The 18,663-nt window shown below is 36.5% G+C and overlaps 1 pseudogene; it reads right to left on the bottom strand.

The window, feature by feature from the left end:
* Positions 1-14,998: 14,998 nt before the first annotated feature.
* Positions 14,999-16,094, bottom strand: LOC112443190 (rho GTPase-activating protein 17-like; annotated as a pseudogene).
* Positions 16,095-18,663: the final 2,569 nt, after the last annotated feature.

Raw genomic sequence — 18,663 nt, 5'->3', positions numbered from 1 at the left:
TTCACTTTCATCAAGAAACTTTTGAGTTCCTCTTCACTTTCTGCCATAAGGGTGGTGTCATCTGCATATCTGAGGTGATTGATATTTCTCCCAGCAATCTTGATTCCAGCTTGTGTTTCTTCCAGTCCAGCGTTTCTCATGATGTACTCTGCATATAAGTTAAATAAGCAGGGTGATAATATACAGCCTTGACGTACTCCTTTTCCTATTTGGAACCAGTCTGTTGTTCCATGTCCAGTTCTAACTGTTGCTTCCTGACCTGCATACAGATTTCTTGTTTGGTACTTGGTTAATGATTCTTTTCTAAACTAAATTTTTGATTGAGCTGTTATTGTATTATTTACTTTCTCCTTTTAATCTTAAAAAAGTTCCACTAGAATTTTGATATTAGATATTTGACACGGACATTTTAAAGAGTCCACGATAGTTGTATTGTAGAACTATTCACATTGTTTCCTCTGTATTGCTTTTTTTAAAGTTAGTCTGAAACTTTTGTTCATTTTCTTTCCTTTTTTTTTAACATAAGGGAGTGCTTTGATACAGCTCCAAATTTAAGAGGATTTGCCCATATTTCTTGTTTTTCAAAAACTGTTTTATCATTTGGAAAATGCAGCAGTGGCCACAGGACTGGAAAAGGTCAGTTTTCATCCTAATCCCAAAGAACGGCAGTGTCAAAGAATGTTCAAACTACTGCACAATTGCATTCATTTCACATGCTACCAAACGAACGCTCAAAATTCTCCAAGCTAGACTTCAATAGTACAAGAACTGAGAACTTCCATATGTTCAAGCTGGATTTAGAAAAGGCATAAGAACCAGAGATCAAATTGCCAAAATCCACTGGATCATAGAGAAAACAAGAGAATTCTAGAAAATCATCTACTACTGCTTCATTGACTATGCTAAAACATTGGACTGTATGGATCACAACAAACTGTAGAAAATTTGTAAAAATATAAGAATATCAGACCACCTTACCTTGCTCCTGAGAAACCAGTACGCAGGTCAAGAAGCAACAGTTAGAACCAGACGTGGAACAACAGACTGGTTCCAAATTGGGATAGGAATACATCATGGCTGTATATTGTCACCCTGCTTATTTAACTTATATGCAGAGCACATCATACAAAATGCCAGGCTGAATGAAGCACAAACTGGAATCCAAATTGTCAGGAGAAATATCAATAACCTCAAATATTTAGATGACACCATCCTTATGGCAGAAAGTGAAGAGGAACTAAAGAGCCTCTTGATGAAGGTAAGAGAGGAGAGTGAAAAAGCTGAATTAAAATTCAACATTTGAAAAACTAAGATCATGGCATCCTGTCCCATCACTTTAGAGATAATGGTAATTTAGAGATAATGCTAAAATGCAAATTGAACACATCAATATCTCATTGAAAGGGATAGAGTATTTAATCCATAAATATTATATTTTAATGCATTTGAGTGGGTGCCTTATTCTTCATTAGCTACCTCATTTTGTTAAGATCTCTCAAAAGATAGTATTTTTAGTTTGAATTTAGATTTCTTTTGCTTTAATGAATAGAGTATTTGAAGAAAAATATATAAATGCATCATATGATGTGGATTTCCTAATAAATTCCAGAAAAATTGGCCTATCTATGTTCTATATAAATATGTGTGGGTATGGCCCTATTTGTTTCCCTATTCTGGGTCTGTTGCTGGGGGTTACAGTAATGTAGTCTACTGTAGATGATGTAAAGTGCAAAATATTTACACAAAATACTATTGTTGTTTTTCCAGGATTTTGAAAAAATCATATGGAACTGCATTTAACTATAATGCTGAGCCAGGATACTGTTCATACAAATGATGTCAAATGGATTTATGTGCCACTTATTTATGAAGACCTGAAAGAATCAATGTTTTCAGAGTTAAGTAAATCTCAAAATGCCCCTTCAATAATTTTTTGAAGGAGATGTGGGACAAGTATATAGACCTAATGAAGTTTTAATTGATCAAACAGAATTCCATACTAAGCAAGAATAAAAAGTATAAGTCAAATTGTATGTAGTATATATACAAACATAGACTAAGATGTAAAACAATTACATATGCCAATGTTTTTCACAAATTACTTAGGACAAATGTACCGAAGTCTAAAAGTGATGTCCCATTTACACTTTAAACGTACTTTGGACATAATCTGCTTATATCCTTGCCAATTTTTAGTATCAAGCATTCATGTGTACAAGCTACAGTCTTGCGATAAACAATTTATATTTTTGATGTCTGGATTTTCCATGTCAAAACTGCAAGCTTCTTTCCAAGTTTCCAAGTTCAAGTTTTGAACCATAAAGGAAAATTGGAGCAGGTCGTGAGTGACTCAGCTCCTCTCCTTCCAACAAGGTGGCTCAGGTAAAATAGTCATGTACATCTGACCTTTAAAATGTAATACTCCAGTAATTGCAAAAAGGCCAGTTTGATGCTTTACTGCGTTGCTGCACTTTCACATATAATACTCAGGAGCTGACATTTATAAAACTGCTGGTGCACTCTGGAGAAACCTTGATAGCTGAGGTGTTATATGAGTCTATCGTTATCATGATAATGGATATGCAAGTGTGTTAGAGAGTTACACGGAAATATTTTGAAAGAGAAGAGACATTTATAATTAGTTGACTTGAGTAAATATAATTTCATAAAGGTATTTGCTATTCATATACAAATTAATATTCATTTTACTCAGAGTAACAATTTGAGCAAACCAGCAAGAAAAATGTAATACAAAAATTGTCAAAGAAAAATGTTAAACAACTTTTAATAATCCACAACAGATATTAACTTTTTCACTTTCCCTATATAATATCACTGATATAATATTTACTTGGCAATAACTTTTCTCATAGAAGGTAAATGGGAGATACTTCATATGTAGCTAAAAAATAAAAACAAACAAAAATTTACTTAAATGATTTTGGGGGACTTTGTCAAGATAAATTATTTCTAATATGTTCCTATATTTTAATAAATTCAGATGAGAAAAAAGTGAATATTGTTTAAATATATAATGAATGCTTTTAGCAATCATATCCAACTGTATAGAACATTTAAAGCATTAAATACATGTGCTGTGTATAGGTTTAACCATCCTGGTGAATTTCTTCAAGATTACAATCAAACAGAAATTAACTTTCAGATATGCAATCTGGTCTATTATTTATGTCTATTTTAATGTTTTTAAAAATTGGATATCCATGTCTAGTTATTTATATTATGGACATCACTACATTTCTCATGTTTAAAATTTGATATAATTGACAGAGGATGTGTTTTCAGTTAGAAGATTCTTCCTGAATTTAACTATTTATATAATACTTATGTTGATAATGACATTTATTATTTTCATTTAAACATACTTTCAAAAAATGCAAGATTACATTTCATTAAAACATCAGTGATATTTACTTATAAAGCCATAAAAATATTTGTGAAAATATTTGTTCACTCTTTGTACAACAAATTGGCCATGATACATTCCTGAGAAACATCCACATGAACATGCCTTGCCTTGCTAAAAGCCACTCAGTCGTGTCTGATTTTGCAACCCTGTGGACTGTAGCCCACCGGAATCCTCTGTCCATGAGATTCTCCAGGCAAGAATACTGGAGTGGATTGCCATTTCCTCCTGCAGGAGATCTTTCCGACCCAGGGATCAAGGCCACATTTCCTGCATTGCCAGGTAGATTCTTTACGACTGAGATGTCAGTGAAGCCCAAAGAACTTGTACACAAATTAGATAAGGAATACTCGAAACTCAACAGAGTGAAGTAAGCCAGAAGGAAAAACATCAATACAGTATACTAACGCATATATATGGAATTTAGAAAGATGGTAACAATAACCCTGTGTACGAGACAGCAAAAGAGACACTGATGTATAGAACAGTCTTATGGACTCTGTGGGAGAGGGAGAGGGTGGGAAGATTTGGGAGAATGACATTGAAACATGTAAAATATCATGTAAGAAACGAGTTGCTAGTCCAGGTTTGATGCACGATACTGGATGCTTGGGGCTGGTGCACTGGGATGACCCAGAGGGATGGTATGGGGAGGGAGGAGGGAGGAGGGTTCAGGATGGGGAACACATGTATACCTGTGGCGGATTCATTTTGATATTTGGCAAAACTAATACAATTATGTAAAATTTAAAAATAAAATAAAAATTTTAAAAAAGTCAGAAAAAAAAACAATAAACAACTAACCCAATTAAAAGTTGATCTTATATTTTTCTAGAGAATAAATATATATGGTAAATAATCATATTAAAAGATGCTTGGCATCATTATTCATTCACTTCAATTCAGTTCAGTCGCTCAGTTGTGTCTGACTCTTTGCAACCCTATGAATCGCAGCACGCCAGGCCTCCCTGTCCATCACCAACTCCCAGAGTTCACTCAGACTCACGTCCATCAAGTCAGTGATGCCATCCAACCATCTAATCCCCTGTCGTCCCCTTCTCCTCCTGCCCCCAATCCCTCCCCGCATCAGAGTCTTTTCCAATGAGTCAACTCTTCACATGAGGTGGCCAAAGTACTGGAGTTTCAGCTTTAGCATCATTCCTTCCAAAGAAATCCCAGGGCTGATCTCCTTCAGAACAGACTGGTTGGATCTCCTTGGAGTCCAAGGGACTCTCAAGAGTCTTCTCCAACACCACAGTTCAAAAGCATCAATTCTTTAGTGCTCAGCTTTTTTCACAGTCCAACTCTCACATCCATACATGACTACTGGAAAAACCATAGCATGACTAGACAGACCTTTGTTGGCAAAGCAATGTCTCTGCTTTTCAATATGCTATCTAGGTTGGTCATAACTTTCCTTCCAAGGAGTAAGCGTCTTTTAATTTCATGGCTGCAATCACCATCTGCAGTGATTTTGGAGCCCAAAAAAATAAAGTCTGACACTGTTTCCACTGTTTCCCCATCTATTTCCTATGAAGTGATGGGACCAGATGCCATGATCTTTGTTTTCTGAATGTTGAGCTTTAAGCCAACTTTTTCACTCTCCTCTTTCACTGTCATCAAGAGGCTTTTTACTTCCTCTTCACTTTCTACCATAAGGGCGGTGTCATCTGCATATCTGAGGTTATTGATATTTCTCCCGGCAATCTTGACTCCAGCTTGTGTTTCTTCCAGTCCAGCATTTCTCATGATGTACTCTGCATATAAGTTAAATAAGCAGGGTGACAATATACAGCCTTGACGTACTCCTTTTCCTATTTGGAACCAAGATACTAAGCATTGGCAGATGATGGAGAGCAATCAGAGCACCCCAAGGAACTCTCATTTCCTTGGAGTAATAAAAATTTGTAAATCCCATCAGTAATAGTTGGACAGTTACTGACAATATTAAATATATACTTGTCACATGATCTAGTAATCACACGTCGAGAAGTCTGACAAAGTAATATGAAAACCAACATTGACACAAAGCTGTATGTGAACGTGTATAGAGGCTTTATTAATAATTACTAAAAACTGAAATCAACGCCCATGTCCCTCAAATGTGAAGTGAGCAAACAAACTATGAGACATTCAGATCTCAACAATGGACTCCTAACTATTCTTCCACCGTAAGGAATAAACTACGGCTACATGTGACAATATGGATATAGTGAAAAAGTCCAAGTGAAAAAATTATAGACAAAAAATTACATAAAATTCTATGATTTCATTTAGATGACATTACTTCAAAGGAAAACTTTAGGAATAGCTAACAGGTCAATGGTTGCCAGAGTCAGGAGTAAAGTGCAGAGATTGGCTACAAAAAGACATGAGAATTTTTTTAAATGATATGCTTCTAATGTCCTGAATTTAGTGATAGCAATAAGTCTGTATACATTTATAAAGATTCACAGAACTGAGCACTTGTGTGAATTTTACTGTATATTAATTATGGCTTCAATTTTTAAATGAAAAAAAATCTATAGTCAGCATTTCATACAAAGCCTGGTTAGTTCTCACACAATATAACCTAATAATATAATTGTTATCGATTGCACACAAATATATAAAATAAAGATGTAAAAATTGAATAATAGAGAAATCTTATCATTTTGATAAATTTACTTTGCTATACTTCACATTTTCTTAAAAATCTCCTTGGTGGACCAAATTTCAAAAATTGAAAGACACTATTTCTCTGATGTGTATTTTAATTCACTCTTTGAATAAAAGAACATCATACTTTCCCAGGCATATAATTTTTCATTTGTATAAATTAATTAAAATATATATCAACATTGAATATAAATGCAAGTGTTCAATAAATTGTACAGACAATTTTTTGAGTTACATTTATAAAAAAACAGGTTTCTTTGCCTTATCATTATTCTTGTAATATCATTTGTTGTTTTTGTTTTTGAGTTGCTAAGTCCTGTCCTGTCTGACTCTGAAAACTCATGGACTGCAGCACACCAGGCTCCTTTGGCTCCACCATCTGAGTTTTCTCAAACTCATGCCCATTGAGTTGGTGATATTTTTTAGCCATCTGATCCTCTGCTGCCCCCTTTTCCTTTTGCCTCCAATCTTTCCCAACATCAGAGTCTTTTCCATTAAGTCAGGTCTTTGCATCAGGGGGCCAAAGTGCTGGAGTTTCAGCTTCAGCATCAGTCCTTCCAATGAATATTCAGGGTTGATTTCCTTTATGATTGACTGGTTTGATCTCCCTTCAGTTCAAGGGATTCTCAAGGGTCTTCTCTAGTGCAATAAATTGAAAGTATCAATTCTTTGGTGATCAGCCTTCTTTAGGTTCAACTCTCACAAGTATACATGATTACTGGAAAAATCATAGCTTTGACTATAGGGATCTTTGTCTGCAAAGTGATGTCTCTTTTTAATACAATGTCTATTTTTATACATTGCCTAGGTTTGTCACAGGTTTTCTTCCAAACAGCAACTGTCTTTTAATTTCATGGCTACAGCCACCATCTGCAGTGATTTTGAAGCCCAAGAAAATAAAATGTGTCACTGCTTCCACTTTTTCTCCTTCTATTTGCCATGGAGTGATGGGACCAGATGTTGCTATCTTAGTTTTTTGAATGCTGTTTCAAGCCAGGTTTTTTTCATTCTCCTCTTTCACCCTCATCAAGAGGCTATTTAGTTCATTTTCACTTTCTGCCATTAGAGTGGTATCATCTGCATATCTGAGGTTGTTGATATTTCTCTTGGCAATCTTGATTTCCGCTTGTGATTCATCTAGCTCAGCCTTTTGCATGATGTACTCTGCATAGAAATTAAATAAACAGGGTGACAATGTATAGCTTTGTCATACTTCTTTCCCAGCTTGGAACCAGTCAGTTGTTCTGAGTGAGGTTCTAACTGTTGTTTTTTGAACCTCATACAGGTTTCTTAGGAGACTGGTTAGTTAGTCTGGTACTGCCGTCACTTTGAGAATTTTCCACAGTTTGTTGTGATCCACAGAGTCAAAGGCTTTAGCGTAGTCAATGAAGCAGAAGCAGATGTTTTTCTGGAATCCCCTTGCTTTCTCTATGATGCAACAAATGTTGGCAATTTGATCTCTGGTTCCTGTGCTTTTTCTAAATCCAGCTTGTACATATGGAAGTTTTCAGTTCACATACTGCTGAAACCTAGCTTGAAGAATTTTGAGCATAACCTTGCTAGTATGTGAAATGAGCAAAATAGTGTGGTAGTTTGAACATCCTTTGGCATTGCCCTTTTTTGGGATTGGAATAAAAATTGACCTTTTCCAGTCCTATGGCCATTGCTGAGTTTTTCAAATTTCACCCACTGTTAAAAAAGAATCTCCTTGAATAATGACCTTGTGCATTAAAAGTAATTGAATGTTCTTTAAAACATCATCTGAGGCAATATTCAGTGAAAATGGAAATAATTAGGGTAGGAACTTTTCTCAAAGTCTTGCTCAAATACTAAAATTAATATTGATTATTTTTACTCAAAGTTTCCAAGTTTTTAATAAAATGTAAAATATCTCAAGACAAATGTTCAATAATAATAAAAGTTACATAAATTTGCTAAGAAGTAATTATAATTTCCAAATGTGCAGTAAGAGAAAAATATAAATGATAAACCTTAAGGTAAACATTAAATGCATATAAATAGGAAGGTAATTTAGTATTTTTATTAGCATTATTATGGTACATCATTCTTTGCCCTTTTGTTTTTAACTCATCTATGTCTTTAAAGTGTTTTGTTGTGTTTTTTTTAGTTTATGACATATAGCTGTGTCTTATCTTATTTATTCATTTTGGCACCGTTATTTGGTTGGTGTGTTTAGAACATTTCTATTTGAAGAGACTATTAGTACAGTTGGATTAATTTCTACCATATTTATATCTGTTTTCTATTCATTGTATTTTTTGTTGTTTCTGCCTCTTCCCCTTTTTCTGCCTTTTCTAGTTTTAACTGAGTATTTTATATAATTCCCTTTCTCTTCTCCCTTAACATATATATTATTTATATATTTTAAAAAATGTTTAGTGGTTTCTCTAGGGTTTAAAATGTATATTTTAAAACAATCTAAGCTCACCATTGAATAATACTGTATGGCTATGCACGCTACTATTGTACTGCTGTGCATGCAGTGCAATGACCTTTAGGCACTGCTTCATTCATTTCCCTGATCGGTACCCCATATTCACCCAGTACATGTGCACTACCATTACTTAGATAACGTGTTAATATTCCTTCTCTCATGCTCTTCCTTATTTAGATCCTATGTCAGATCAATGGAAGTTTCCTCTCCCTGAAAAAACTTCTTTTAACATATTAATATTTTGCAAGGCCAGTATGCAGGACATGACTGTTTTTATTCATATGAGGGAGCCTGTTTCTCTTTCACTTCTGAAGGATAATTTCCTGGAAATGAAATTCTAGTTTGTTTTGGCTTTTACTTTTAACACGTTAAATATTTAACTCCCCTCATTGCTTGCATAGTTCAGCAGAAATTTCACTATAATTCTCATCCTTGTTCCTCTCTAAGCAAGGTGTCACACATCCTCCTCTGGCTTCCTGTAAGATTATCTTTTTGCATTTGGTTTTCTGTGTTTAAAAATAATGTGCCAAGGTATGGGTTTTGGGGTAGGGGAGATATTTATCCTTTTGATAGTCTCTGATTTTTTTTGACAGATGGTTTGTTTGTTGTCTGTTGTCAATTCTGGAAAGCTTTTGCCCATTATTTCTTTAAATATTTCTTCTGTTCCATTCTCTATAGTTTTTGTAATCCGCTTATGTGTGTGTTACATATTATGATTTTGTTAAGCAGTCCTTGGATGTTTCTTTTCCTTTTGTTACTGTTTTTAGAATCTTTTTTTTTTATCTTTGTATTTCAGTCTATAGAATTTCTACTGGTCTCTCTTATTCTTCACTAATTCTTTCTGGCCATGTTGAATCTATCAATGAATCCATTAAAGTCATTCTTCATTTCTATTACTGTTTATTTGATTTCTAGCATTGGCCTTTTAAAAACTGTCATTGTGAATTGCCTTTTGAATCTTTCATAGCTTTTTATCTATTTACATTACCCACCTTTGCTTACATGCTGTTTTCTCTCTCCATTAGATCCCTTGCCATCTTAGTCATAACTATTTTTAATTTCTTTTCTCACAATCCCAATGTCTATTTCATATATGAATATTGTTTAGATGTTTGTTTTACCTTCTCAGACTATGGCTTTCCTGACTTTTGGCATGCTTTTAAAATTTTTGTTGACAGCTAGACAAGTTGTATCAGGTAATAAAATGAAGAACATACATCTTTCATAAGAATTTATGCTAATTTGGCTAGTACTTGGGAGATGTTATTTCAATGGTTAATATGTCTAATGCTTATTTTAGCTTTAGGTACAAGAAGTTTCAACTTATTCCTCTGTGTGTTTGGCTTTGTTTTCTTTTCTTGGCTTTGAGTCTTTCTACAGACTGCTCTTGAAAAGTGTCTGTGTCATGTAACTCTTCCAACCTGTAACCCACTGTAATTAAACTGGATCCCTGTTGGAGGAGGTAGTAAGGTATTAGGAGTATTCTACAAACTTCGGATTTACTATTCATCTTTCAATGGCATTGCAGGAGTGTGGCTTTCACAAGTGTTTCTGTTCCTTCTCCCCACTCTCTACTCCCTTGTCTAACTGCAGAATCCCCAATCTATTTCTTCAAAGTACTGTCCTCAGTGAGAATCTTGTTGTTCTGTTTTTTTTCCCCCTCCAGGAAGGCAGGATATGACAGAGCAAGGACAAATGCTCTTCCTCTATGTAGAATACACTTCCAGATTTGCACTCTGTTGAGGTTCTTTCCCTTGAAGTATAGGCCACTCTCATTGTTGAAATGCTGCTCATTCCCAGGTGGCTCAATAGTAAAGAAACCACCTGCCAAGCAGGAAGTGCTGGTTCAATTCCTCGGTTGGGAAGATCCCTGAGAAAAAGAAATGGGAACTCACTTCAGTATTCTTGCCTGGAAAATTCCATGAACAGAGGAGCCTGGTAGGATACAGTCCATGGGGTCGCAGAAGAGTTGGACATGACTTAGTGATTAAACACCAACAATGACACCTTTCACATAATTTCATTTTGCCTTCCTCCTCCAGTGCTGTGAGGGGATCTTTCTCAAATCTCACTATGATAATCAGCTGAAATTCTCAGAAAGAAAATTCACACAAGTTTGGGCTCCCACTAAGAGCACCTCCTCCCACTCCCTCCCATAAGACTGATGCCTCTTAGAGTTTCTCATTCTCCTATTGAACCCTTCACTGAACAATCTCTGGTGCAACAGCTCATTGATGGCAACAGATGAGTGGTAATAGATATTAATCAATATTTCTCTATGATGATTTTTATCACTGTAGAGACAAACTGGCTACAAACTTAGATCAACATTGATGGGAAGCTTTAAAAATACACCTGAGGTTATTTTTGTGTCATTAATCACTGGTCAACCACTTAAACCTGGAAAACCTGTTAAGGTGGGACCAGGTCAGGAAGCAAATCCTTAAAGAGTATTTGAGCAACCTGCATGGCTTTGATCCAATGTTCCTTCATGATGGGATTTGAGTATGTTTTAGTTGCTATATGACTATTTTCAGAATAGACTGAAGAATTATTTTGATAAAAAGTCACTACTCTAACAGTCACTAAAGTGCTGCTTGATTTTATGCTCCGACCTGGGGCATTTCAACATTTATATAATGTGCCCAAGGCACATACTTTATGGAAACCTTTACAAAAGAACTCTGTAAGATGTTATCCACTGCTCGAAAACCACACTGTGCTCGCCAGTCACAATCCTCTGGAAAGGTTGAAAAACCCAGTAGCACCCTTAAATTACAGTTAATATAATTTTGAAAACCTTTTAATTTCTTTGGTCTAAAAGTACTTCAGTTAGCCCTAATGGCCATACAGTCCTTTCATTCACAGACATATTGATTTACTCTTTATGAATTGGCAACTGAAATGTCTATGTATTTAGAGATTTTTCTCTTTTATACTAGTATATGATTTGTTATATGCAGCCATGGCAAAATATTGCAAGGAACTTATGTACTATACCCTGTTCTATCACAAGCAAGTTAAGATTGCCTTCCTTCTTCATAATTTTGAACAAGGAGTTTCATATACCAGGGGGTAGGGGGCAGGGGACTGGAGGGGGAAAAAAAAAAAAACAACAACTACTTTTAACCTTGTAAACGATTTTATCAGGTTCTATTAACAATTAAAAAAGCAAGTTTCAAGAAGTCAATGCTTAGGTTTATATTTCACAAGTAAAGAAGCAATGTAGAATTGCATGCAATTGGATAGGTATTCCAATAGGGGACCTCAAAATGAGGGTTCACGGATACCCTAAAGACACAGCTCATCTTCCTAAGTACAAAGCTGACCAAGACCTTCAGAACAAGCAGATGATGTCAGATAGTGGACTGCTTCCACTCAAGGTGTCAAACCTAGGTTAGTTTGACACCTAAATCCTGTTTTCTTTCTTACTTTCTCACTTAGAATCATTCTTATTTTCTATAGATTCCTCATTGCTGTAAACCTATAACAACCCTTTTTCTCCTTTATTTGCTCTTTATATTTTTTTAGATCAAAACATATATAACAAAATTCTAATTGGGTCATAGGGATAAAAATGTATACTATGGCACATTTTTTAGAGTGTGCTATAGTACACATTTTTTAAAAAAATGCATTAAAAATACACATTCTAAGATAATTTTTAGATTATCCCAAATGTAGTTACTGCTTCTAATTTTATTTATTATTGAATATACCATGTATCACCAGACCCCTTTGATAAATATTTCTGGCCAACTCTGCTCTCATAAAATGATACTTTAGGGAGTTACAGGTAGATAGTGTCTTTACTTGCAAGTATAAAAACAAATGACCATACACAAATCAACCTGTGACTTTGCCAGCACCACTCCCTCCCCAAAAAAGAAAAAAACATTACAAATCTATTAATCAGATGTTAGGTAATTTAACATTTGAATTCAACAATCTTCTTGGGGCAATAGGCTAAGTACTTGTCACTTGGAAGAGATTAACAGAGATCCAAACATGTAACCAAGCTAATGAAAGGCTTCGAGTCTGACTGTATTGTGGACAATGCCTTTGTTTCTCAGCATCTCTGAGTGCTTCCAGCAGGTACTAAATTATCTGTAGCCAGGGTTCCAGGTCTTGTTTGCCTTAGACAGATAACTCATGAAATTTAGGAATAATATAGGAAGGAATAATAATATAGGAAGACGTTTCTATGCATAGAGACCTTAATTCTATAACAGCTAAGTTGGAAATTCTTACCCAGGCACAATATCCACCACAACACCACTTTTGTTTATTCATAGAAATTAGTGATTCATTTTTTAACATGAACAATCAGGGCAATGTTCCCATTGGTACTAATAATACACATAGAAAAGAGTAAAGGAAACAAATTAGTAACTCTGACAGAAGTTATGAAAGACATCATCTCTGCCCTAGATGGAATATTGGCTAGTCTGAACTCATTAGCATGACTGGTGACGTGTACAAGCTGCATGGCTCTCAATTCTGTGTTGGCAAATTATAATGATGTCTGTACCATTGCTGACACTTCTTGCTGTATTTGGATGAGTGGAACAAGCAAAGTAAAATAGGGTAGGTATTATTGCCTTAAGGAAGAAGCTACTTCAATGTCTTAAATTTCCTCCTTGTGGTCTATGAGGCTTATCTGTTGGCCTTGTTTGGGATGGCTGAGTTCCTGGTTCCAAGCATCTTAAGGGAATTATTAATTATTGTTACTTCATGCTCATTTTAGTAAAAAATATGCTGTTTCACTACAATATATCCAGGATCTTAAATGCTTCTATACAGCTGCTCTTTTGTCAGATGATTACCAGGGCGGTACAACAAAATGCCAAGAATAGTTTTTCATACAATTGCATGGAAAAAATCCTACAGCAGTGAGGATGTGGGTCTAGCCTTTTCCTCAATTGGTCAACTTCTTGCAAGGACCATATGATCAGAAGAAGGACCGAGAGACAATGTACATATGAACAATAGCCAGGGCCTACGTGACAATTAGAACTCTCACCCACAACCTCCAAAAGAACTAGCCCAGGAAGACAAACCACTACTTCTACAGACACCGACCCATAACAGTCAAAGACTTTTGGCTTCCTGGTTGTTTTCCTCACTTCCAACTAAGGACCACCCAAGTTAACATGAAAGGTTTTGGATTGAGAAGGTTAGGGGAGAAGTGGACCATATTTAATACTTGCAGCAAGAATGAAGGAGAAGCACTCATTCCTAATATATAAGAATAAAAGTCCAAGTAGCAGGAAGTAGATAATTTGCAATAAATGCATGTTATTAAATAAATCATTAATACATTGCTTCTTCCTCATTTCAAATTGCCTTGATGCTACTTGCATTAACAGCTGTGACTAAATAACAATACTCTGTCCAGGCTAGGTATTTTTGTTTTGTTTTGCTTTTGTCATCATTTCTTTCCCATTTAAAGAAATTCAACTTTCAAGACACAAGCCATTCAGCATTAAGTGTCAGCCTCCACTCTTTTTTCTTCAGCTGGGCAAAAGGTGAAGTCTTGCATAGTAAGATCTCCTTCTTCCCTCTACTGAAATCTTTTCACTTGTTTGTGAAGATAAATGTTTTCCTGCCCTATTCACTCATCAGGAAAGCAGAGGTCAAGGGCCAGAAGGTAGCTTTTTTCATAAGGTTATACTTTCTGTATCATCCATTTGTAACAAAATGCAGCTGAGCAATTTTTGCTTGCTGAATATGAATGCATTTCAGGAAATATGCTGCCAAGTGGTTTTGAAAACCTAGAATTATTGTCATAAAACATTATTAAGTTCAGTTATTACTAAAGGCAGATTGTATATCCATTACTATTTTAGGAACTGTTAGTGCTTTGTTAGTGAGGTTACCTTCCTCAGAAGGATGGCATCAGGAGAATAAGGGGTTGAGGGAACACTGGGTCAGTATCATAGCTTTAGTAGCTGTGTTGGCCTCAGTAAAATTCTGCTATGTAATTGCACAGACTCAAGATGAACTCACAGCTTGAATCTAAGAAGCTAACAGTCCAGATTGCCCTCTTTGGGTGGAGTACCAAGGATGCTAGTCTCTGGAGAGATGTGAGATGACTGTTCAAGTCCGTATTCACTGGGCAATGCCATGGGGTTAGAAGGGTTCTGGTCATCCAACTTGACTGACCTAGGTTGGAGCTGTGTCAGTGGGTGTGTGTGAGGCTGTATAGGGCAGGCCATGGGAATACCTCCAGAGCCCAGAGCGCCGGAAGGCAGTGGAGGGCCAGCCTAGATCCTGACCTATACTCTGAGTGCAAGGAGCATCTGGTGAGAGACTAAGTGGATGCTGAGATATTCTTGGACAACTCTGGTCACCAGGACACCCAGAAGGTAGCCTTCCTGGATTTAGGGATACTGAAGTAAGATTTAAGATTTTTAACAGCTCAGAGCAAATATGAGTGCTAAGATCAGAGGGCCTGTGAGCTGGGCCAAAGCTGATGGGACTTGGCCTCAGCTTGGTTTTGTCTAACAGTTATCTGACTCAAGTTCCTCCCTGGTGAGGAAATGGCTATGGAAATAAGTCCTCAGGTTTCAGAGGACTGCTGTATCTGGGCTCAGCCCCTGCTCCAGTGTGTCCATAGAGTAGAGGTAGTCCTATTCACTTCACTGCTTTCAGAAGTAGAGTCGTGGGAGGGTGCTTGGCCCACTGAAACCAAGGTGATGTGGTCTGCTGATGGGAGAGGCAGCTGGAAAGCAGTGGTTATATGCTTTCTTTAGACTGCTACCCTAGCAAACCATAAGCTTTACATTTAAGTTCCCCTTCTTAGCCAAGTCTCCCTCCATCATCACCGTACTGGCAGGCCACTTGTCCAGGGCCCCTGAGTTGGTCATGTCCAGTGTGGGATGAGTGATGGAATTCATGTGCAGAAGAGCACAATGCTCTGATACACTGCATCTCACCCTCATAGGGAAGAGCCAGCTGGCATCCTGCATGATTGGTTCAATCACCGTAACCACGTGAGTGGCTGCAGCCACAGCCATTTCTGAGAGCATTCCTTCATTTTGGTCCATAACAAGCTAACTACAGAAATGCTTACAGCACATTTTGTTACTGTTGTTGGTATAAGCAAGCTTTGCAAGGAATTTAATTAAACATTTAAAGTTAACAAAATTTTGTGGTGGCAACTTTTGACCTGTTCTCCATAAATCTCCAAGTTTTTTTGTCTTAGTCTTGCACACTTGCTTCTATCCATTATCCATACAGATTAAAAGTCATCAAAATTTAAGGCAATTTCCATAATTAGGGTTTTAAATCAACAGCTTACAGCATGGGGGTTATCCAGGTGAGAAGCAGGGCAGTCTAAAACAGCTCTGCTTCTTTAGCTTGGAGGCCCCAGCATCAACTTAAAAATGCCTTTCTCTATCTGCTTCCTTAGGAGAAACAATAGCACAGGCTTCAACTACAACCCCCTTCAACTATTCTCAAAGGAGTCTCCAAAGCTGGTCTTTTCCCTCACCTATCTTTATTGGCTCACATTTCAGGGAGAGCCCTTCCTAAGACTGCCAGTGCTTTTTGATGGGATTATACAGAAACATTATAATGAAACAAATAATTTGCTATACTTCCTATCAATGGCCACACAGTTGCACCTGTCTGCTGCAAATTGATCCTTACATGCTCTACTTGATTTTCTTGTTCTACTTTATTTTCTTTGGCTCTAGAATCACTGCAGATAGTGACTTCAGCCATAAAATTAAAATATGCTTACTCCTTGTAAGAAAAGCTATGACCAACCTAGACAGCATATTAAAAAGCAAAGGCATTACTGTGCCAGCAAAGGTCCATCAAGTCACAGCTATGGTTTTTCCAGTAGTTATGTATAGATGTGAGAGTTAGACTATAAAGAAAGCTGAGCACTGAAGAACTGATGCATTTGAACTGTGGTTTTGGAGAAGACTCTTAAGAGTCCCTTGGACTGCAAGGACATCAAACCAGTCCATCCTAAAGGAAATCAGTCCTGAATATCCATTGGAAGGCTGATGCTGAAGTTGAAGCTCCAATACTTTGGCACCTAATGAGAAGAACTGACTCATTGGAAAAACCCTGATGCTGGGAAAGATTGAGGGCAGGAGGAGAAGGGGAGGACAGAGGATGAGATTGTTGGATGGCATCACTGATTCAATGGATGTGAGCTTGAGCAAGCTCTGAGAGTTGGTAATGGACAGGGAAGTCTGGCGTGCTGTGGTCCATGGAGTCACAGAGTCAGACACAACTGAGCAACTGAAATGACTGATTTGATTTGTAGCTTCAACCATTTCTCAAGGCTTTTTTTTTTTTTTAATGGAAGTCCCTGAAAGTTGATTTCTGAAGATTTGTGAGCTTAGTTCCACCTGCCTCTAACCAAATCCCAGTTTATCAAGCAGTTTCATCTGTTTCTGGATATTCAGGGATCTCCACTTCTGTTATGCCATACAGAAAGTATACCATCTTTTCTTCAAGAAGGAAAAACTCTCCATCATGATGAAGAGAGATTAGAGTTAGCTGATTCTCAGCATCCCCATGTGTCCAGTATTTTCACCAAGAGAAAGTCTTCTCGCTGAGCTGATGCTTCTTGAATATTCTGAGTTCTTATAGGGGTTCCCTGTACCTCCTCTGATATCAGTGCCATGCTGGCCCTGGAAGCACACCATCAGGTTCTTGTGAGGATGGTAGTACACTACACCATGTTCATGCACAGCTTGAATTCCCACAAAAGACTTTTGCTTTCTCACCTCTGCCCACAGTCAGCAGTGGCTAGGCTTTAGGGACTGGAGCCTGACAGGGCAGGGAGGCAGCGCCAGTGATTCTCCAGGCCCTCCACTGACCACGTCATATGTCACTCACAGTGACTCAGCCCTAATTCCTTTTTTATGTTTCTGTTTCTGCTATCTCACCTCGCTGCTCTCTGATAGGAACTCTAAGTAGAATTTGGCTAAATCATCACGTCACTTGCACATGGAGGTGTGCAAATTCATGGAAGCCTGGTCCTTCTATCAGGTGAAATGTGGAAGCACAGAAACATATGGCATATGCATGATGATACTTTAGTTTAAAATTGGTTGCATGATGCAAATATAAACATTATTATAAAAATGCATATAAGTATTACAAAATTATATAAACATATATGAATTTATAAACATTAATAATCATACAGTTTGAATCTTTGTAGGAGAAATTCGTTTCAGGATGTATTGTTCTCTCTTGTAAGAAATAATTATACAGCTGCTTAATTGCCATTTCTGGAAAAAAAATTAATTTTAACTTGGTTGTTGCTGAAGTGTGACCTTGAAAATGACTTGTCTTTTAACAAAGGAAATGGTGAAATATGTGCTACCAAAATACAAATTTGCTCTGTCATCTTTTAAAGGTACTTCTGAAAATATTCCATACACACTCTCCATATGCAGTATAAACATCAATATTAAAATAGAAGTTAGGGGGTTTTGTGCCTGCTATGCACTCTATCCAATATTTCAAACCAAACAGTTTTTAGTTAATACTGTCTCTAGTAATCACTCTATTGTTTCCACTAATGTTGTTACTTTATGCATAAAACAAAAGAACTTCTGAGTTTTAGTTTCAGCCTTTACCCGATAAAGAGTTTGAAATGTCAGTATGCAGTGTAGTATAAATACATATTAGACAAACTGAATTTAGAAGGCAATGATATGGATGCAAATTTGAAAGGAGATTTAGAGTTTGTTTATATTTTGCAAGTTCAGCATTGCTGAATCAAGTGATCAAGGTTACTATAATAGATAGTTGTCAGTCAGAGTCCTTCAAGACAGAGAAATGGACAGTTGAATTGTCAAAGTCTGCATAAAAAAAGAATACATTATTAATTCACACACCAAAGAAAAAAGATATCCTGGAAAATATTTTCTAGGAAGAATTTTTTTAGTGGTTTTCTCATCAATCACACTAATTATCAATTTACAGACTACATACTAATAATATAGATTCAGTAGTTCCATTATTCATCCCTGCTTACCTACACATCTGACATATTTCCATTGAGTATTTTTTTTCAATTACATATTTTTCTAGAACAAATTTTGGCGTCAATTTTCCTACAATCAAATCAGTTCAAAGTTCAATGCCATTT

This window comes from Bos taurus, chromosome 21 (assembly GCF_002263795.3).
Source record: "Bos taurus isolate L1 Dominette 01449 registration number 42190680 breed Hereford chromosome 21, ARS-UCD2.0, whole genome shotgun sequence".
NCBI lineage: Eukaryota > Metazoa > Chordata > Mammalia > Artiodactyla > Bovidae > Bos > Bos taurus.
The sequence above is the reverse complement of the archived record's forward strand: the minus strand, read 5'-3'. Positions and strand labels throughout refer to the sequence as shown.